Source organism: Nannobrachium achirus (assembly GCF_963921795.1).
Source record: "Nannobrachium achirus genome assembly, chromosome: 4".
NCBI lineage: Eukaryota > Metazoa > Chordata > Actinopteri > Myctophiformes > Myctophidae > Nannobrachium > Nannobrachium achirus.
In genome coordinates, this window is record NC_137813.1 from 42,045,985 (window position 1) to 42,070,030 (window position 24,046).

Here is a 24,046-nt window from a genome sequence, read left to right on the forward strand (position 1 = left end):
TGATGTTGTTGCAAGGTAGTACATGAGACTAACAACTATTGTTCAAAAAACATTGAACAGTGAGTTTTGCATTGTTAGTATTTCATCCACGCAGTCATTGAACCATTAAACAAAACTCCAGATTTGGCTGCTTCTAAAGACTATCTGAAGTCTCGGGCCCACATAAAACAATACACTGTGTCCACCTACATTTTGTCATGAAGAAAATAAGCTCAAAATCCAAACAAAGCAGAAATTGTAACACTTCTTTCCACAGAAACGAGTAAACAAAAACCACTAGACCATGATCCCATTTTAAAAAGCATTACGAGAAACTGTAATGAACTGAATCAAAGTCAAAGTTAACTCTCGTCTAGGCCTCTTGGACTATTATAGGCTGGTAATTAAATAATTTATCTGAGATCACATCATCTTTTTTTAACCTACCGGTATGTTAGACTTGTCATGGTTATCATTTTCAATGAATTAACACAATAAATCTCAGCATAGGGTTCACAATACATATTATTTATGATTTTTTAACCCCCCCAAAATTGTTGCTCACTGTAAATTGCTTCCGGACTTGAATAACAGACTGCATAATAAGTCCAAAAAGGATTATGGTTAATTAAATAACTATCCCTGCATGTCGTATTCTTGAATCGTCTCAGTAACATAGGCTACATGGTCATGCTCTAAGCATATTTCAGAAAGAACATTGTTGATTCTTTGTGAAATATCCTGAGTGTAAAATTAACTCTGAGTGTAAAAATGGAACCTATAACAGTTACATTAGTACAGTGTTCTATTCACATTCACTGTGTTATACTATTGTTTTACTGCAAGATTTCATGTTGTAGATTTTATATTAAAGCCTTGACTCTCTGTCCTCATGTTTCTAAAATGTCTGCCATATTAGAAACATTATATTTCCCCCTGAAAACCACTCTGTCCCCATTCCTTGCGAGAATGCTGGCTAAAGGTTTTCACAGATTTTCTCTGTTATTTACCAAGTTTCTACCGACTCTTCTTGACTGTTGTTGTTCAACCTGTGTAACCTTTAGAATCTGTAGACGATTGCTACAGTAGCTACAGTATAGGCCTACTGTATATAGTAAGCACTGCTGCAGTATATACAGTATGTATCTCTCTCTCTCTCACACAGAGAGAATGTTAGAGAGGCAGGGGCTGAAATTTCTAAAGGGGACTTTTGGTGAAAATATCAAAAATAGCAGACCTCCAAGCTCACAACGTGTCGTTCTGCGACGCGTTGCAGAACGACACAAACACACACACACACACACACACACACACACACACACACACACACACACACACACACACACACACACACACACACACACACACACACGCACACACACGCACACACACGCACACACACGCACGCACGCACACATCAGTGTGTGTGTGTGTGTGTGTGTGTGTACAGTTGTTTTGCGAAAACAAATGGGGATTGGATTACAGCTCTGTGTCACATGTCATACCCACTTCCATCTTTTCTACAGAATCTCTCCACTCTATTGACACTTATATATATATTATACTGTGCATTGGCAGTGACAGGAATGGTTCATGGTTATTGTGCTGAATGCACTGTGAACACTGTCACTTTTCTCTTGCATTGCACTGATTGAAATGGACACTTTTTTGATTGGCATTGTGCTTATTGTAATGGACACTTTTTTCTTTTCTTTTTTTTTTACAATTTACCAATATTTAGCTGCAAACAACAGTTAATAGACAATAGTTGATCCTAAACTAATACAAAACCTGCCCTTCCTTACTTGTCTTGTCTTGTCTTACTCTTGTCTTAAGTTGTATGACTGTATGAGACAGACAGCACCGTGCAACAGCTATACAGTAGCAGAAATGAAACAACACTGCATGGATGGAAACAGGAAAAGATTGCTGGCAGTGGACATTGAAGTTAGGGTAGACCGCAAACCTCTTGGTACATAATGAGACTGTGTGGATTGCCCTGAAGGGGCTTATGAATATCTGATCAGGCCATACAGGTTACAAAACATTGACCAATATACGATCATTTTGAGGACTACTCTGTATTGAAATGTTATAGCTAATATACAGACAATGTGAATGGCTTGGAGTTGGAGTCTTGGTAATTGAAAGTCATCAAAAAGTTAAGGCCCATTGTATGCTGTCCTTGAATAATTTGCATGATGTAGCTTACAATACTACATAAAAAAAGATCTGGGCCAGATAAAATCATTTTGTGCCTTAAATGAGAATAGACTTGGCTTTATGTGGGTTATTTTTTTCTCCAAAACCCATTTCTTCATTAAGTAGTTTTGAAAGCTATAGAGGCTTTAATGTAGTAACATGAATGGGAGACAGATCATTGAGTAAAGTAAAGGTATTTGCTTTGTATCCATCAAGCAAGCACATGGCCATGATCTCTGAATGAATGTGCAATTATATTATCCAGTGAAAATCAATAATGTGAATATGGTTTCATTGGTAAGATCCTGCATATATCCAACCCTGATGCTAGACAAACAATTGGTTGCACATGTTACAGAGAAAATAAAATCAATCTCACGTTGTTCTTATTATCCCAGGGCTTCTGTGTGCGGTGTCCCTACATGACAACAGACTAATGTCTATTTAATGTGATATACAAACTCAAGGAATGTTCTTGACTGATGTTTATAACTACATTTATCGGAAAGCTTTGGCAATGCAATGAAGTATAAATTAGGCTGTAGACGTCACCTTCAATGTGGGAATAAAATAAATGTTTTAGAACTGTGTCTGTGTCTGCAGGCAGTTTATTTCTTGGCTGTGACTACTACCTAAATTTTTTACTACATTCTAATTAAACCTATATCTCTTGATAGATAAAAGTTCACTTTTTTGCTATGCTGTTGTACAACTTTTTGTCAGTCGATACATCATAATTTGTACTCTTTTCAGAAGGTACAATGTCACACATATCTACAAAGGTGAACTCAGGGAAGCTTGCAAATCTCTGCCAAGAGGCAAGGCCCAATGAATACTTACACCTACACCCACATACCCCCTCTGAAGCGTTAACGCTCTCGCTGTCTGCCTCTCCATGTCTGGTGTGCATGTACTTTTTTCTATTGCAAACTTCTAATAAATTCTTCAATCAAAAAACTTATGAGCGTGCGTCATAGGTGCATGGGGTATGTTGTCATGTTTAGTATGTTGGTGTTATTTGATTCCACGTGTGCTTTAACTGAAGGCAGGGGTGCCGCACCAAATTCTGGGCCCTGGGTATAAGGATTCACTCACATGTTGTGCTTTATCTATTGAAAAATAGCAGATATACAAGCTCACAGCTTGTAGATCTGCTATTTTTGAAAAATCTTGAAAAGATTTGTTTTTAAAAAGAAATACATGTTTCTGTGTCAGTGGTGCTCAAACTTTTTCATGTGAAGGACTCCCAAAATTATACGTATTTGGCCACGGACCCCCATCTCAAAATATTTTGTTCCAGGGACCCCCCAGAAGCAAAATTGTAGTTACAAATGTTCGCCAAAAAAATATACATATATTCAACGATTTCCACTCGGTGCCGTGCAGTGAGCTTGTATATCTGCTATTTTTCAATAGCTAAAGTATGAAATAATTAAGGCCCCTCCACCTTGGGCCCTAGTAACTCAGTCCCACTTTTCCCCCCCTTGTGACGCCCCTGACTGAATGACATTTCTCCCTTGCACATGCAAACATAAATTATGGAATATGGATGTCATAGGTGCACAGTCTCTGTGTGTGTATGTCACTCTCTCTCTCTTGCGGGGCACTTGCACAGATAAGCACAAACACACAGACAAGGGTGAAAACATACCTCCGGCCATTCAAGACAATTCCGGCCTGGCAGAAATAAAGCGTTTTGCATCAACTGTTTAGTGCAGCTTACAGCCATGTTGCTCTTGGAGTGGAGACAGCAAAATTCTTCGACCCTCCAAATGTGGAGAAAAATGTGACTTATGGCATATGTTGGCACTGTGGGATGTGCTGCGACATCTGTGTGACATCATCCAAAGGGCTGACATGCTTTATGAACATAGTCCATTAACAGCTGTGCTTAATAGCAAGGAAACACAGCGAAATGACTGTGTTTATGTCCTTTTAAACATTTCTGAGAGCTTGATGATATAGTGGCTGTCAGTGAAGCAGCATATAGTTTTAAAATGGGTTTTGAACCCATCTGGAATGATTCAACATGCTTGTGTTGTGAGGTGGAGTGTATAGGATTTATTCTTATGAGGAGAGAGTTTAATGGGGGTCTAACAGGGGATTATTTGTAGCCAGGCCTGGTTGGTGCTGGTATAAACCTAGACGGCGTCGGTGGCGCATTTCAAAAACACCCTCACTTAGAAACATCTCCATTCCGAAAGACCCCCACTTAGAAACATTCACCACGTTAGCATTCACCAGCGTCGGCAGGTTAGCATTTCACCAGGTTAGCATTCACCAGTGTTAGTTTTACTGAGGTTATAGGGTTAGGGTTAAGGTTAGGTTTAGGTTTAGGTGGTCGGACTAAACCTCCCCCCACTTAGAAACATGAAACACCGCCATTTAATTTAGAATAATGGAAGTCAATCTTCGGAATAGCAATGTTTCGGAGTGCCGATGACTGGCCAGCAGGATGAAATTAGTCAGATAATAGGCCTTCATCCCTGACATCATTTTTGATGGTAAGCACATTGAAAATGTTTGTAGAGGAATAGATGATTACATTAAAGCACAGAAATTCAATACATTGAAGGAAGCATGAGGTTTGTCCGTTGTCTCCCCAGGCGTGGCAGAGGGGGAGCAGAGCCCAGGATTACATAGGCAATTGGCACTGGGTGAAAATGGGTTACAAAATCGTGGGATAAAAATTGTAAAAATAAATAAAAAAGCACAGAAATTAATATTATAAAAAAAAAAAATGTTCTACCTAAGAATGATACCATCAGTTTATAGCCATGGATCCTTTCACTAGTGGGTCAAGAAAAAAGACGGGCAAGCCAGAGTGCGAAACAGTGACATAAGAGGGCGTTTTTCTGCATTCAGCCATCGCAAGCAGACATAATCAGCCATATAAGGAACGGAGAGATTTAGAAAAGTTTGTACTCTTTTAGATCAGGAAAATTTGCATAATGTGGTGCTTGAACAAACAAACAATCAAGCAAACAAACAAACAAACAAATGCACAGACATAAATCATTTGGTGACTGAACAATCTCTGTGTTTGTTCCTTCTTTCATTTGACTAAACTTTTAGTCTTTCCTTCACTGGAGTCCTTTTTATGTCACTACACAGAGGCTGGTCACACACATGGCCATTGATTTAGTACAAGGATGCCAGCTGCTGTTCTGGTGTTGTTGTTGTTTACATCTTGCAGTTGCTGCCAAGATAATGCATCCATAATAACTGTACTAAGAGGCAAGAGCAGATACTGTGGCCCAGACAAGGATGCATTAATGGCATTGGGTGTGGAATTCTATCATCAGTCTTCAAAACAGGACAGATAAATGGCAAAGGTTTTGAACCTCCATCTCAAGGTCGGAGCATAGTGACAATCATGATACCATTTGGAAAATGTTTTTTTTTGGGGGGACTTCCATTTTAATGTGTTAGTTCCTCTGAACCAGGACAGCAGAGGGCTGAAACAGATGGATCACTCTATTAAGAGCCACAATCACACATCTGTGTAGATGGATGGAAATGGACCAACTGGTTGTGTCACATTTTACGGTATAGGCTTCTCATTACTTTCAAATGAATCATTTCCAAATGTTCTTTAATTGTCCTTTAATTATCTCTGTGTTGCTGCTGTGGGTGTTTTATTATGTAATTGTTGTAGGTGTTCCCCTTGCTTTGGCATACACCCTGTAAATTATTCCCCAACTGAAAGAAGTCAAAACACTAAACAAACACAACAAAGAAACACAGGCAAAGTTGCACTAAAAGGTTTACTCCAAGTATGTCACAATTTACAATATGTGATTGAGAAAACTTTATTTACTTAAAACTCTTAACTGTTTTTTAGTCACTACTCTTGGTGACTGTGTTAGTCTTTGTTCACTATGTTTATGGAAAACAGAATGAATCATCTTAATGGCACCTTACTGTATATTGAATGTGTGTGTGCCAGGCCAGTGCTTGTCCACAAAATGAATCACGGTAATTGAAGGAACACAGAGAAGAATTTTCTTTGTCAGTCATAAATATCAGTCTGTTGTGTCTATGGACTATGATTACTATCAACAATGATTTGAATGCATGAAAAAGGTCACATTGCTTTCACATCTTTATAACTGCGGCAGAAATACTCGTCTTCCTTGTAAACAAAAGGACATAATCTTAAGTGCATTGCAACAACACAATGCTAATCAGGTGAGTGGAGCCCAGATTGATACAGAATCACATTACACCCTAGGATGGAAATGTCTACTCCTGATTGCTGTATTTAGACATGCAGAGCTGCTGGGAAGAGAAGAGCAATTTTGAAGGCCTCCGCTGCAGGTGCATTGACAAGGGACGGGACGATGTCGATGTGAGAAATGTGTTGCCTTAAGAGGTGTTGAGTAATCAAGGAGGGGTGTTTCAATAACTGGCACATACATAATATCACTATTAAGCTCCTGCTACTTCTCCTTTAACAAGGATAGATATATGATTTATACTTAGTTGCACACCGTTGTTGCGCATTGAAAATAGCAGATCTACAAGTTCACATAAGATCCCATGAGACCTGAAGAATAATACATACGTAGAAAGTATGGCCTCTAGCTGTGTTGATTTTGTCAACTAAAACTATGACGAAAATTTTTCGCTGACTACATTTTTTCACAGATGAAAACTAAATAAAAACTAAGCTATTATACCTAAACGGTATATTGACAATTTCATCAACAAATAGCTAGTGGAGAACTAGTGGAGAATCTTGAGCTTGTAGTTATTCAGAAGGCTGTCTAAATCAACACAGGCCTCTTTGAAGGTGGCAAACTGGTACACATCAGATACTAAAGAAATCTCCAGTCAGCACAGAGACTCCCCAGTATTATGAGCCATGCGAAACCTTTGCCATGATGGATGTGACATTCACATCACTGATGTGGGTGAGTCAGCAACTTTCCTGTTGACAATGGACAAGTTTGACTAATGACATACAGTATCTATTATGTCCCTCCTCCGCTTTGTTTTTGGAGCACCATGACTAGATAAATAGGGTGCACGAGCACGCACAGACAGACTGAAGAAAGAAGAATGAAATTAAATGCCGTCAGTGTTCTTGTGGTGCATTAGGCCCACCTTTTTAGCTCATATAGAGCCAACTGTATCGGTTTGGTGACCAAAGTGGTTTTGCCATTCTTATCCTCAAACGGCTGTGCATATATTGTTGTTGTCAGATGGAAAACCTATATATCCAAAAACCGTTCGTTTTGTATATATCATTTTAAAATAGTGAAAATGTAGATTGGCTATTTTCACTAGTTTTGTGCGACAGTCATGGTGAAGCAGGGCTTTACTTTACAAAAAAACGTACAAATTTGGAACTTGGAGGTATGAGGTTTCTGCTTGACAGTGACGATATAATAAATAAATATGTATACATAAATGATCCAAAATAGAATCTGTGTGGATGTGGTGTGTGTGTGTGTGTGTGTGTGTGTGTGTGTGTGTGTGTGTGTGTGTGTGTGTGTGTGGGGCCCACACCACACAAGTTATTTTTCCTGAAAAGAAAAAAAAACAGTGAACATGTGTCACTCTAGCAGATTACCTGATAACTGTGGGAGTATATCTAAGACATACCTCCAGTTGTGGAGCATTATGCTGTTATTTTAACTGACAATACAAAGAGCCCAGAAGAGGGCAGTCAGGATCATCCTTGGTTCTCAGAGAGGCCTGCATGACACAACACATCCAACCTCTGAAGAAGAGATGAGGAGCTGAATGAAGGTTGCTCTCAAGCTGCTGCATTCCACCAAATTCTCTGGCTGGCTCCCACACACAAAAAAAATAAAAAATAAAAAATGCTGCTATTTGTTCCAAAAAGCTAGATACCCTGTATCTTATATTACAAAAGAGTAAGTGATCTACTTCCGGGTCATGTATCGCTAACTTAAATACCAAACCACTTGGCCAAGATGTACTAAATATAGCTTAAAAATTCAAACACCCATGTCACCTTTGAAAGATGTCGTTTCCAAACCTCTGTATCCACACTTTTCCCCGGGGGTTTACTGGAGACTATCAGGACCAAACTTCTGGGTTTAACAGCAGACATACAAGCTCACGTCGCGTCGCAGATGCAACCCGTTGTGAGCTTGTAAATCGGCGGCAGAAGATCGGTGCAAACGTCTGCGCAATGCACTATGGGGCGTAGGAAAATCGTGGATACAGTTTTATTCGTTATTACCAAGCCCCCAGAACGACTTGTAAATATTGAAGCAGCCGCCCTACTGGCCAAAGCTGGAATTTCAGGCGGGGTGAAACATACATGCACGAGCATAAGAGCGCGGCGCTGGGGTCTACAATAGGGTTCAATGGACGTCGACGTCGTTCGTGACGTCATTCGTGACGTTTGGCTCCACTGCGTAGTGGAGCCATTCCCCAGAATGCACCTGGATTAGCTACATGCTAGCACGTAGCCGTTGCTTCAAAACGCCACTGAGCACTTGCATTGAAATGATAGTGGGGGCGGGGCTCGTCCGCTCTCTATTTTATAGATACTCTATGGTTATTACCCTCATATTTTGCCTCTGTATAAAATAGTCCGCCGGTCAAATATGTCCGACCGGAAACGTGCGCTGCGGCACAATAGTTCCGCCACAATAGTTCCCCCCCCCCAATTTCTTTTTTTTTAACGTTTTTTTTTTTTTTTTTTTTTTTACTTTTTTTACTTTTTTTTTAACTTTTTTTTTTTTTTAACTAGATGTGACCCTCTAGTACTGTACATAATGACAAAATGTGACATAACTCGGTTTAGACAATTCTGCACCCCCATGTTCCCCATTTTCATCTTCTTTTATTATACTTTGACACTTGCTTTGGCAATGTAAACGTATGTTTTCTCATGCCAATAAAGCTCCTTTGAATTGAATTGAATTGAATTGACATGTTTTTCATTTTGCACCAAAATTCTGTTTTTTTTCTTGTAAACTGCATTTGATTGGCACATACACCTTAAATCTATGAACAAATGAACTACTTAATAGTTACATGAAATAAAAATAATTAAGTGTCTTAAGAGTGCTAGAGGAAAGGCCATGGGATAACCCAAATCAGCAGGGTAAATCCTTTGCAGAGCATGATGGTACACAGCAAATTCAGCAAGACGTAAAATTCATGGCTGAGGTCAAGGAGACAGTTGAGCTTATCCAGGCAAACCAAAATAAAGTTGATGATGTAATTTGAGCGTGCATGTGTGGTTTATCCCTATGGAATTTATGGAATGTATGTGCAAACATATTATATTTAAAGTTGGTTTAAAATATTAAGTTGGTCTTTAAATTCACATGCATATTGCATCAATTCCATAGGGATAAATCACACATGGACACATTACATCATCAACTTGCAACGAGTTGTCCCTATTGAGTGAAAGATTAGCTATATCTAGAATAAATACAATATTTAAAGTGTTCTTAATTTTACATTGTATAGAGGACAATTATAGTGTATTAAGGCATATTTGGCTTATTAGCCATGCATCATTCTAATGCAGGTCTTTCCATAAACTTAGAAGATTTCATAGTCCAACTAGAAATACTGTTCCTTCGAAACAGTGTGGGCTCGCTTCCAACCCAACAAATAGGATACTTTAAGGTACTGTAAGGTACAGTACCTTACAGTATTGTACTGTACCTTACTATACTGTACTGCACCTTACTGTACTGTACTGTACTGTACTGTACTGTACTGTACTGTACTGTGCTTTACTGTACTCCACTGTACCTTACTGTACTGTACTGTACCTTACTGTACTATACTATACTGTACTCTACTGTACCGTACTGTACCTTACTGTACTGTACTCTACTGTACCTTACTATACTGTACTTTACTGTACTCTACTGTACTTTACTGTACTCTACTGTACTTTACTGTACTCTACTGTACTGTACCTTACTGTACTTTACTGTACTCTACTGTACCTTACTGTGCTGTACCTTACTGTACTGTACTTTACTGTACTCTACTGTACCTTACTGTACTGTACTGTACCTTACTGTACTATACTATACTGTACTCTACTGTACCGTACTGTACTGTACTCTACTGTACCTTACTATACTGTACTTTACTGTACTCTACTGTACTTTACTGTACTCTACTGTACTTTACTGTACTCTATTGTACCTTACTGTACTTTACTGTACTCTACTGTACCTTACTCTATTGTTTTGTACTTTACTGTACTGTACTCTACTATACCTTACTGTACTGTACCTTTCTGTACCTTACTGTACTTTACTGTACTCTACTGAACCTTACTGTACCTTTACTGTACTCTACTGAACCTTACTGTACTGTACATATTCTATGTGTTCTAGAGGTGTATATTGAGTGCATATACTGTAGGTTAACAATCCCAGATCACATCTGTCCTCCACTATGTCTATAACCAAGGCGTTCTTCTATGTGGCCACTCCAGACTGAGGAGTGGAGCATGACTTTTATTGTGTTTGTGGATCTGATTTGAAAATGCATTGGTTGTGATATCTCCCTGAAAACCAACAACAACCACTAATACGGCTGATTGTCCCTGCGGGTTCTAGGATATATACTGTAAATCCCATTGCCCGGGATCCTAAAACCTTATTCTTTTTAAGTAAAATTTCTAAAACACTACAAAACATGTCTCAAAGACAAATACAAGCAAACGTCTCCACAGTAACACAGTAACAGTGTGTGTGTGTGTGTGTGTGTGTGTGTGTGTGTGTGTGTGTGTGTGTGTGTGTGTGTGTGTGTGTGTGTGTGCGTGCGTGCGTGCGTGCGTGCGTGCGTGCGTGTGCACATTGTAGATCAACTTCATAGCAGTATTAAGTGGTCCATCTATGTTTTTTATTAATAATAAAATCTGCAAAGTAACAAGTAACTGAGGCTGTCAAATGCTGTATTTATAGTAGAGTATATGTAACAAAAATGGAAAGTAGAGTAAAAGTACCTCAAAATTGTACTGTAGGTACAAGTACTTGTATATACTTGAGTAAATGTACTTAGTTACTTTGCAGCACCACAGAACAGCCAATGACAGACAGGCCTTTAATCACAGCTGTCTCAATCAGTAGAGTGGAGAGGGACATTTATAGATATTTGTAGTTTTAACTCAGAATATATACATCACAAAGCTTAGATATTTGGATCAAATCAGAGAGCAGACCTGTGTGAACGCAATGATATAGATAGCATATCTGAAGTGTGAACACTGCAGCCACAGCGCCTTAACATAAACATGGGTCTATTATCCTTCTCTCCACTCTGTCCCCACTCACTAAACCCATTGGAAATGCATTGGGTGCTTAAAGTTAAACATTTTTATTTTTTTATATTTATACTACAAAACATTTCAAAACCAAAAATACAAGCACACGTGTCCTCAGTAAGCTGAACACATACAAAATTGAATGGTGTTGAAAGGTGTAAGCGTTTAAGAGATGAATCGCGCCAAAGTTTTGAGGAGATACTGACTAGTATAGTATATAAACTAGAAATACTGTTCCTTCGAAACAGTGTGGGCTCGATTCCAACCCAAAACAATAATAGTAAAAGTGTCAAGTTCCCAGGCAATGCTCTCTTTCATTTTACTGACGTAAAATGGTAATGCAAATACAATGTAGACAAGCAGTGTTATTACATGAACTTAAAGGACCAGGTCACCTTTGGGACAACCAGATCTTATTTTATTGTTGTGTGGGGACACGATCAACACAATGTTGAGTTATTTTTTGTGTTCAATCTGTGTTTTTAGATATTTTAGTATTTCAGTATGCTACAACTGGTCATATGATGCATTTTGCATCATATGATGCATGAGATGATGCAATATCATGCTACAAAGCATCATATGACCAGTTGTAGCATGCTGAAATAATAAAATATCTAAAAACACAGTTGAACACAAGAAATTACAGGATTGTGTTGATCGTGTCCCACACAACAATAAAATAAGATCTGGTTGTCCCAGAGGTGACCTGGTCCTTTAAAGGTATGGACAATTAAATCAAAATAAAATTAAAATATAATGTGGACGGGTAACCAACAACAAAAGTTCGAGACCAGTAGCATGTTGGGAACTGAAGTTATGGCTGTTTAAAGCCTGGGAAGAAAGATGGGGAACCTGTGTGTGTGTGTGTGTGTGTGTGTGTGTGTGTGTGTGTGTGTGTGTGTGTGTGTGTGTGTGTGTGTGTGTGTGTGTGTGTGTGTGTGTGTGTGTGTGTGTGTGTGTGTGTGTGTGTCCTAGGGGTCCCTGAACTACACTTTGCAAACCAGCAAACCACATCAAAGTAATAGTACGCAGATGGTCCTAATATTGACAAGCTTTTTAAAAACAGCAGATCTACAAGATCACAACATGTCGCAATGTCACATTGTAGATCAGCTTCTACGTGATTCATCTACCGTATGTTTTGTATTAATAATAAAATCTGCAAAGTAACAAGTAACTAAAGCTGCCAAATGCAATTGCAGTGGAGTATAAGTAACAAAAGTGTAAAGTAAAAGTTGGTATACAGTACGGGACATGCTGATCCAAATGCATATGGGATATACTAGGATTCAAATGCAGACAGGCTGAAATTCATGGCTTTTAAAGTGTTTGGGGTGTGGTTTTGCCAGGTGGGTCCACTTCGGTTGATCGTCTGATTTGGAAATGCATTGGTTGTGATATCTCCCTGACAACCAACAACAACCACACAGAGTGCCCCTGCGGGTTCTAGGATATATACTGTAAAGCCCATCGCCCGGGAACCTTATTCTTTTTAAGTTAAATTTCTAAAACACTACAAAACATGTGTCAAAGACAAATACAAGCAAACGTCTCCACAGTAACACAGTAACAGTTGTTTGTGTGTCAGTGTGTGTGTATGCGTGTGTGTGTGCGTGTGTGCGTGCGTGCGTGCGTGCGTGTTAATAATAATTATTATTATTAATAATAAAATCTGCTAAATAAAAAGTAACTGAAGCTGTCAAATGCTGTATTTATAGTAGAGTATAAGTAACAAAAATGGAAATTAGAGTAAAAGTACCTAAAAATTGTACTGTAGGTACAAGTACTTGTTTGTATATACTTGAGTAAATGTACTTGGTTACTTTGCAGCACCACTAGCCTTACATTAAGACGTCTCTGCCGAGACTTTCGCATTGTCACTGCAGGGCCGACTTATGTAAGGCTACATCACCACAGAACAGCCAATGACAGCCAAGCCTTTAATCACAGCTGTGTCAATCAGTAGAGTGGAGAGGGACATTTATTTATAGTTTTAACTATAACTATAGTTTTATACATCACACAGCTTAGACATTTGGATCAAATCAGACAGCAGACCTGTGTGAACGCATTGATATAAATAGCATATCTGAAGTGTGAATATTGCAGCCACAGCGACTTAATATAAACATGGGTCCCTTTCCTCTGTCTCACTCTCTCCCCACTCACTAAACCCATTGGAAATGCATTGGGTGCTTAAAGTTAAACATTTTTATTTTTTTATAATTAAACTACAAAACATTTCAAAACCAAAAGTACAAGCACACGTGTCCTCAGTAAGCTGAACACATAAAAATTTTAATGGTGTTGAAAGGTGTAAGCGTTTAAGAGATGAATCGCGCCAAAGTTTTGAGGATACTGACTGACTGACTGATAGATAAATAATGAAGATAACATACGTGTGCTCGCCTTCCAGGCGAGCCCACAATAATGAAGATAACATACGTGTGCTCGCCTTCCAGGCGAGCCCACAATAATAATGTTCGTTATAGTGAATTGAAGCATAATGGCTTATGCGTGCTCTTGAGCAGGGCTGTTTGTTTCTACAGTTTCTACAGCAAGCAGAGAAACAACAAGAACAGAGCATGTTTTTTTTTTATCAAGTTAATTGCAGTATCTCATTTTCCAATTCCACCAAACTGCTACTGCATACACAATTACTGTGGGTATCAGGGATCTGTCCACCCATTTAGATCATTCATTGAATGGAGGTGACTGGTCCCTGGAGGTTTGATTAGGCTATATGTAAATGTAGTCTTTGTCTGAATGGAAAGTATTGATTCAGTTCAGGTTAATACAGGGATGTAAGGATGTCCTTCTCAAACTTGCTCTCCAGAAAAAGAAAAAGAAAATCTAACTTGAAAATCATGATAAACACACCAGATTATTCACAACAAACTTCAGAAAATATTTTTGTTCTATCAGTTATTGGACTGTTAAGTGACCTATGGACCTTTGTAAAAACTGCTACAATACCTGCCTGCACTATGTGTGTGGTGGGCACAATTATTTGTATTACATGTTTTAATAGTCATAAGATATGTTTTGGTTTAATCCGTTTTGATTTGTGTCACGTGTTGTTCCCTGTTGATACTTCACTTGCTCTGAATTGAATTGAATTGAATCGAATCGAATTGAATCGAATCGAATCGAATCGAATCGAGTAATAATGCTGGTTTATCGAAAGTCATCTGAACACATATTATTATTGCTATTCTTTTTATAATGGGATCTTGAAAATCAAATCAAAGACTTCTATGAAAGAATGGTCCATTGTAAACAGCATGTTATGTTTTAAATGAGAACTGAATGCTTTAGGTTCTCAGACAATGGGTTGGGTTTGGACCCATTTTGGGGTCTTGGACTGAGCCTTGTCCTTGACCTTTGTTCAGTTCCTTGTACACAGCAGCAATTCATCTGCAACAAAACATCTGTCAATAACCATCTGCCAATAATCATTTAGTTCATTGGGTCATATGGCAAGGGAAGACATATTGCAGGTGAAATTGAAAGGATTACCTTCATTCTCAAAGGAATTCATAGACCGCAATGTCTATTACTTTAACATATCTACATTCCAATACAGTCAATCTTTTAAAGTAAATTCAATCCACATGGATTGAATTTACGTGTCATGACTTTGGGTCTTTGAAATGTGTGTATGTTAATGTTCAAGGTTCAAGGCTCAAGGATCAGGTTATAAGGTAAAAAAAAAAGAAGAAAAAAAACTAAATTAAATGATGGAGCACATGGCATAAATTAATACTTTCCTCAGAAATATTAAATGAATAACGATAATTTGTAATTGATCATTTAAAAGAACATGTAGAATTTTCAGGGCATGTGAACCTTTTTGGCATGCATTGCAATCTTATTTATAATATTAACTGGCACATCTATAACATGTGAACTTTGAAGTGATTAGGATGCTAAATCGTATTATCTGCAGAATTAGTATGTGCCTAAACAGCCGAAGCATAATACAATTACAGAGATTTTGCATTTAAGCAGTAGACCTGAGATACTATAAATAGTTTGAGCATTTGGCATTAATAAGGAAACCATCTGAGTTGATTGCAGCCCCTAATGTGGAAAGAAACAAAACAGCCATTTAATTCTCAACAAATTAAATCAATTTCATGAACATATAATCTAACAAATATATATACACAAACTATTGTTTCATGTGCATAGCTGTTTACTTCACACTTAACCCATTTAGGCCTAGAATTATTGAATGCTTTAATCAGTGAAAAATAGCAGATATACAAGCTCACAGCGTGGCACCGAGTGCCACGCTGCGAGCTTGTAGATCTGCTATTTTTGAAATAGTCGTGAAAATGTGTGCAAATCTTTGAATATACTGTATGTATTTTCAAAGCGAACGTTCGTAACTCAAATTTTGCTTCTGGGGGGTCCCTGGAACTAAATATTTTGAGATGCGGGTCCGTGGCCAAATAAATATCATTTTGGGGGTCCTTCCTTCACATGAAAAGGTTTGAGAATCACTGACATAGTAGGCTAGTCTCTCAAGAACAGACTAACTGAGCTCCAGTTAAGTGAAAAGGACCTTTTCTTTGACGATGGCTAGCCAGATTGCTGACATAGAAACACAGGTTTTTCAAAAGAATCATAAGGATTCAAAAGACACTTATAGAATCGTGTCAAAATTCAAATTTTCACGATTTTTCAAAAATAGCAGATCTACAAGCTCGCAGCGCGGTACTCAGTGCCGCGCTGTGAGCTTGTATATCTGCTATTTTTCAATAGTTAAAGCATAAAATAATGATACACTATAATGTGTACCCGTTCTGGGTAAGTGAATAGCTTCCATCTCTTGATTTTAAATACATGTACTAGGGGGTACGGTGGGCAGTCAGTAGCACTGTCGCCTCACAGCTAGAAGGTCCTAGGTTTGATTCCCGCCGGGGACGCTGTGGGCGCTGGGGGCGTGTTCTCTCCTCCACATCATCAGTGCCCATACACTAGGTGGGGTTGGCATGGATGTTCTCCCTGTGTCTTCTAGGGTAGGTACCCTCACAAAAAAACATGCAGTAATCCTGGTCTCTATACTGCCTACGTCCAACCGGGGAAACTCCCCCGTCAGGTGAAAAGAAGCAACTTGAACTCCTCATGCAAGCATGAGGTCAGTCCGTTGTCTCTCCAGGTTGGCAGAGGGAATTGTAGCGCCCAGGATTACATTAGATAATTGACACCGGGTGAAAAATGGGTTACAAAATCGTCGGATAAAAAGATAAATACACATGGATTAAATTACCTTTGAGCAGACATGTTACAATAAATAAGTTTATATTTCCATGTTTACATTTGCATAACAGTATTGCTCATCTAAACGTTTTCTGCCTGAATATCATAAGATTTAAATAAACACTTTGTCAAAGTATGTTTTTCATCTGAGGTTGTATCTCATGAATAGGGGCAGGGCAGTCACTGAAGGTGCAGCAAGGAGGCACAGATGATACAACATTAGCCAGAGATGTAATTTTATAGAGGCACATATTATGAATACTAATGGTGAACAGTGGCTCTAATTCAAATTGTGTTCTTGTTAATCAGCAAGACTGACAACAGGCAGAGAAAACTCTAGAGGGAAGGCACGAAATCTATTAACATACAATATGCTGTTGTGCTTGTTAAAATAATGGAAAAGCTGTGGGGTGATGGTGTTGTGTGTAGTGCATTGTTCTCCTCGCTCTTGCTCTATTTAATTGCAATTCTTGAAGCCTTTAACGGCTCATGGAAGTTTGTGCAGTTTGACAAGCTTCACGAGGACTTGAACTCTATACTCTGGCTGCATTGTTCCCCCTGGATAATCCTAATTGAACATATATTGGCCATGCGGCTTATGTTGGTCCGGCACTTATTAATAACACATTCAAAAGTATTTTCTAATGGTTGCAGGGTATCTACAGTTGACACAAGAGATAAACAAGAGTCCAGATCTCCTGGCCTGTGGAGGACGTTAATGCTTGACTTGTCACTAAAGCTCCTCTAATTGGGCCCTGGTCGGCTATAGGATGGGGGGTTTAGGGAACGACTGACTTTAGTTTTCAAATTTAGACTTACTGTTTACTGTATGCATTCAGTGTTGGTGTATTGTGTATTTGTTTTTTTGTGTATTCTATAAAAAAGACAATGCTTTACACTTTACTCTGTATTCTTTATTCTGCCCTCATAAAGTAGCCAGCGAAAGTTTATTTATATTTTGGTCGAAACTACTTGAAATGTATGCATTCATCAAAGGCTCTGGGGAGGTAAATGGGACAGAGTAATCTCAGTGTGAGTGGAAGTGTGTGCTGCTCACTGCTGGTGACAGAATGTTGACAGGGCTGTGTCCCAGGGGGGCTGCACAGCGCAGGGAGGCATCACCACAGTGCCTAATCCTCTCAGTAGACTTGGACCGTGTGCCCCCCAGGAGCAACACTCTTTCTTGTCTGCTCACTGGCTAAAGCACAGACATTAGCTGTCAGATAAGTTGTTTTTTTTTACCAAGCATCCAAACTTTCCTTTCAGATCCATAGAGCATTAAATGACCTCTACCTCCACATAGTACTGTATGTGTCAGCACAGCAGGCAATGACATGTTATCGCTTCTTCACCATCTCAAGTTCTTAGTTCTTATCAGTATTTCAGAGTTCAGACTTTAGGCAAGTAGGCTACCGCTATTTCTTCCTATCGCCAAAATAAAAATCTGGGTTTCCGAGGCTACCGCTATACTGATACCATGACTGGGCAGTGGGCAGAGCACGATTGGAGCTAAGTTGGAAGACTTTTACAGCATAAATTACATTTGAACACCTTCCTGTTTCCTGTCAAGTGCCAAATTCAAAACATTTATGTAAGCCACGGTGAAAAAAGTCTCATGACTAATTAATGAAGTTATTCAGCTACTTACAACGATCACATGTTTTGTCAGGTGGATGCTTAGGAAGTTGAAGTTGTAAACACCTGTTTAATAGACCGTTTGTCAGCCTTCTGATTGGTCCCTGAGACTCCCTGACTGGCCAACCAGAAAAAAACATTCACTTTTCGCTACCGGGGGTGGAGTTATGCAGTGGGAGAAAGTCACTTCAGTCTTCACTGTGGTGCCGTGATACGGAGCACGGCCAGCGTGCAGTACGGCGCTGCGCGGTCATATCGATTTCGATCATTATAATGAACTAGCCCTTACCCGTTCAAAGATATGAGCTCCAAAATGATGTGCAGTGTGTGGGTTATGGGATGTGCACTGTGCACACAGTATATGAGGGATGGAAAGTAACTTTAACTGGTGCTTGCATGATGTAGGAGCATCAATGTAAGAAACCCGTTTCGTTTAATGGCTACAGAGATACTGTTCCCCCCCCCCCCCCCCCCCAGCCCGCCCGCCCACCCGCCTGCACACACACCCGCCTGCCTGCACACACACACACACACACACACACACACACACACACACACACACACACACACACACACACACACACACACACAGAGCTGGTTAAACATTTTGCCTCAAGCTAGATGCAGAATAGATGTGCCTCATGCTAGATGCAGAATAGATAGTAGATACAGCATAAAAATGCTAATATACAGCATACGATTTGTGAAAGTGACAAACGGCCTTCACAGTTATGTCAGGTGTGTTCATATGCTGATGGTGATGCGATTTCAGATCAATTGCTCCAGCCACCGAGGAGAAACGCTGGGACAGACAGACAGACAGACAGACAGACAGACAGACAGACAGACAGACAGACAGACAGACAGACATTTGCAAAATTATAGTATAGATAAGCTTCAACAGACTAGTTCACATGAACCTTATCAATGTAACTAAGAGTTTCGATTGGGTACATATATTTTAAATGGGCAGAATTACGACAGCCAGCCTATTATGCAGTGGAATTATAGGCTGGCTGTCAGCTTCCTTCCTATTTCTGTCCTCTGCCTGTTCCAGAGGATTAAACTAATTAAAACATTTATTTTCGGGGGGAAACTCCTGTTTTGCAATGTAACTACCAGGCCTGGAATTTCATCAGTTTAGGGGCAAGGCCAATTGGCCTTTGGTGTTGTAAAATTTAAGAGGGCACAAAGGCCAAGTGCCAGGGCAGGAAGGCCATCATTAAAACAATGATTTTAAGTCCACGCCACAGTCATAATTAATTTAGCTTAAACGTTAAGGTTTAATGTAATACCTTTCAATTAAATAAATATCAAGAAAATGTTTATTTCTGTTTTGCCATGTGCAGTGGTGTAAAGTAACTAAGTACATTTACTTAAGTATTGTACTTAATTGTTTATTGTAATTTTGAGTATTTCTAACACTTACTTCTACTCCACTACATCTCGGATCCAAATATTGTACTTTTACTCCACTACAATTATTTGAAACCTTTAGTTACTTTGCATATATAAATTATAATATTATTAAACATACATGAACCACTTTAGCCCTATTTAGGCTATTTGAAAATAACCAAGCTTGTAGAAAAAATAGCAGATCTACAAGCTCAAGATGTCGCATAACTATGTGTTGTGAGCTTGTAGATCTGCTATTTTCAAACATTTTGTACTTTTACTTTTGGTACTTTAAGTACATTTTTGATACCAATACTTTTGTACTTTTACTCAAGTATATTTTTAATTTGAGGACTTTTACTTGCAACCGGAGTATTTCTACATTGCAGTAGGCTATTGATACTTTTACTTGAGTAAAACATTTGAGTACTTTTTCCACCACTGGCCATGTGTTGTGCACGCACGCACACACGCACACAAACTCCTCCCTCCCGTTCGCGGAGTGAAGTGATCCTTTCTCAACAATAATGTAGTACTTTCTGACAGCTCAGCTTCTTGGGGAAAGAATAGCTTTTGGTTCCCTTGTGCTGCATTTTGGTTGTTGTCCTGAGCTCAGCAGAGCTCCGTATGAAGGCATTCATTCGCACATTCAGATTTATTCAACAGGCTGCGTTAGATGTAACTCCCGTTTAGCCCGGTGATGTTTTTGTGTTGTATAATCAATCACTGTGTCGGCGGCTCCACTATGCGGTGGCTGCTATGCTGCTACTACGAGCATAAATGGAATCTACTACTGGTCATGTGAGCAGCTCAACCAACCATGCACTGCTGTTACCGTAATGACTGGAAAATCGCGCAGAGGAAGAAACGGTAAAAAGCAGTTAATGGACTGCTGTGGGCGCCGGGGCACCACGGCCACTGTGGCCGTTTGGGCATGTCATTTTTCGAGGGGCACACGGCCAAAGAGAGGGGCAACGACGGCCATGGCCGTCGTGGCCGCCGTGAAATTCCTGCCCTGGTAACTACTGTACTTTTTTCTTCCCTTTGTATTAATTTCACGTAGATGTCTTTTGGTACTTTAAATAGCTATAATGAGGCTATGAAAAATCTTTTTTCCCCATCCACTTCCATTATAAAAGAATCTGCCCTGGTTTTTTCGTCCCACCTAGTAACAAGAGCAAAATGGGGCGGGATTTGACATACGGTCTATTACATGGGATCCAGTAGCAATTACTGGTCAGGGGTCCTTGTGTGATCTCACCTTTAATGTGCCAGGACCGGGACTCTGGGTATCTGATATACAGTAACTATCCCTTGAGATGTACCACTGAGATGGAAGATGTAAAAAAAGAAAAAACAAACAGAGAACGTGTTGATATTAGTACAAATGTCCTTTTGTAGACCAATTTAAAAGGACAGGTGCGTCGGAGTAGGCAGTCAGTGTACAGGATTCTCTTTTGCTTCTCAAAGTGTTGATATTAAAATTATGGGCCTTCAAAGAAATTACAACAGTTGATTGTAGGATCATGCTGTAGGGTTATCCCTATACATCCCACAACAACCGTTGGTACGGATTAGATCATCTTCTACACATCTCCTCACTTTAAGACTGAAAAAACATCTTTAAACATCTTTAACAGCCTGCTTAATATTTGAGAAACAATGTGGCATCTTTATGCAACATACAATTGTAATGAATCAAATGAAAGCCAATGGAAGTCAAGGAGAAGAATTGTCCGTTTCAGTTAGATGGGCACTAGGGGGAACATTAACCTCCACCATTTGATAGTCTGACATTAACATTCAGTGAATCAAAAGGTGTGAAAGTATGCACATAGAAAATGAGGTTTCCTTGAATATAGGATTTTGGCACACCCAGCGAAAAATACCTGGAAACTCTACAGTATGGACCACAGCAGCACTGTTTGAACTATGGAAACAATATGGCAGTGCATGGTTCTCAAATGGGCCCTTGAAGGGGTTCCAGGGGGTCCCCATCAAATGAATAAACTATGTAATTTCACAATTATTTCATTATATAGAAGAGAGAATGTAATAAGAATGACAAATCATAGGTTTCAATCTCCACTATTATATCTTGCCACCATAGATAATTAAAAAAATGTCTTTGATTGATTGATTGAGTATTTTATTAGACAAAAGTGGAGAACAGAACAAGTATAGTCAATACATTAAAATAATGTAGTACAGTACCAGTACAGTTAAACACCCTGCCTAATCCCAAATAAGTCCTTTTACAGCCTTTTTTACATTGGAAGTCCTTGGTATTCAACTCGTGGATATAACAAATAGCAAAAACAAATATCATCACAGTTATAAAAACAGTATATGTACAGGGTATAGGGAGACAAGGGGGTGGGGCTAAGGTAAGGGGGGGGGTGCTCACTTCTCGCCACACCTATGGGGGTCCCTGGTACAAGATCTTCTCAAAGGCACCCCTTAATACAGTATTTGTGGGTCCTTGACATGAAAATGTTAGAGAACCACTGTTAGACTAACAGTGGTACATCAAACCATATCTAGCTGTGTTTCATATCTAACATTGTTAGTATATGAAACAGAGCAGCCTGGTTTGACGTATGGAAACTCAGTATGAACATGGTTTGATGTATGGAACTGTAGGCCTACAGTACTGTATGTAGAATGTACTTTCCTGATGTCAATCAAAATATCTCTAACAGGCAATCGTACCATAAGCCAATTAAGGTAGAATAAATCTGCATGGAGAACAGGAAGCACTCTGTGGAGACGTGTGTCAGAAGCTCAGAACGGCAGAGTTAATTAAATCCTGCGCAATCAGAGGTCCGATGAAATAAGAGCCGAGTGCTGTCGCTTTCAAGGCAGCCGTTAACCGCTTTCAACCTGACATCGTTATTTTGGTCATGTCTGTGCGGGTGAAATGTATCCGTAATTGTCAAAATAATTCAAAGAATAGCAGATCTACAAGGGCACGACTGGTCAGGATGAGACATGTGAGCTTGTAGATTGCAGTGGTGGGAAAACTACTCACATGTTTTACTTGAGTAAAAGTATCAATCCTGCTATGTAGGGCTACTCTGTTTGGCTGCGGTCACACCATACCCGAGGGAAGTAGGGGTGCTGGAGGTGCGGCCGCACCCCCTCCCCCACGTCCCACCGCACCCCCCACCGCACCCCCTAAAGGGGGGTTGGGGGAAAAATATTGCCGATCGGCAAGTAGAGGCTCTGACATCAGTGGCGTGAAGTAGGAGCTATTGTTGGCTACTTCTATTTCCAGTAGTCTACAATTTCAAAATAAACATGTGTTGAATGATCGATTGTATAGACAAAAAAAAATAAAGACTCTTGTTTTGAAATGTGCTTCTGGGCACTGTTTAGAGAGGAAATGGCTTTCAAAGGACTTCCCTTTTAACTTGTCTGAGCGTCTGTCTCTCCGTGCGTAACATGCGTCATGGACTCGGTGAATTATAACATTACGGGCATAAAGGAATAGAACACCAAGACAACACAACCTAGGCTATAAAGGCATTAAACATCGCCCTCTGCTAGCCCTGGCGTCCTCACTGGTGAGTCGTGGCTTATATTATATAGACTTGTAATGATGAATGATATGTTATGCTGCTGTGCTGCCTGGCTAATGTTTGGGCTAGCTAGTGGCTAATGGCTATGGTGTACCAGAACCAGCTGTTTCCTAACACTGGGGTCTGGACCGATGCGGCGGACACGTTGTATGGGTCACAACGCAGTGCGAAGCAACTCGTTGTGAGCTTGTAGATTTGCTATTTTCACTACTTGTTTGGTACAGGGTAGTAATGTCTCTTGGTTCACGGGCTAAAAAGTTTGGGAACCATCATGCTTGCTGTTGCAGACAGTGGTGTAAAGTAACTAAGTAGATTAACTGAAAAGCTCTGGGAACTGAATGATTTTATGAAACTGGCACTTGTTGTCTGACTGTCTGTTGGTACCAAAAAATCCAGGCTATATCTTGCTGGATGGTGCATGTGGAGATGTAAGGAAAGCCGTTCCCGATTGTGTTACATTTAGCTAAAAAAGAGACTGCGGAAACCCGAATAAAACATGATAAAAACCGATAAAAACCGCCATGCACAAGCACGCGTGCATGAGGGGCGCGTGACAGCCCCCCCTACTGTAAATTAGTTCCCGCGGCCATGGGTCACACCAAAGTAACTATGAGAGTGGATTCCCCATTCTGCCAATGTATTTCAGTGGGAATGGAGCGGTTTCATGCCAGTAGAGGATTTCTGCTAAAAACAC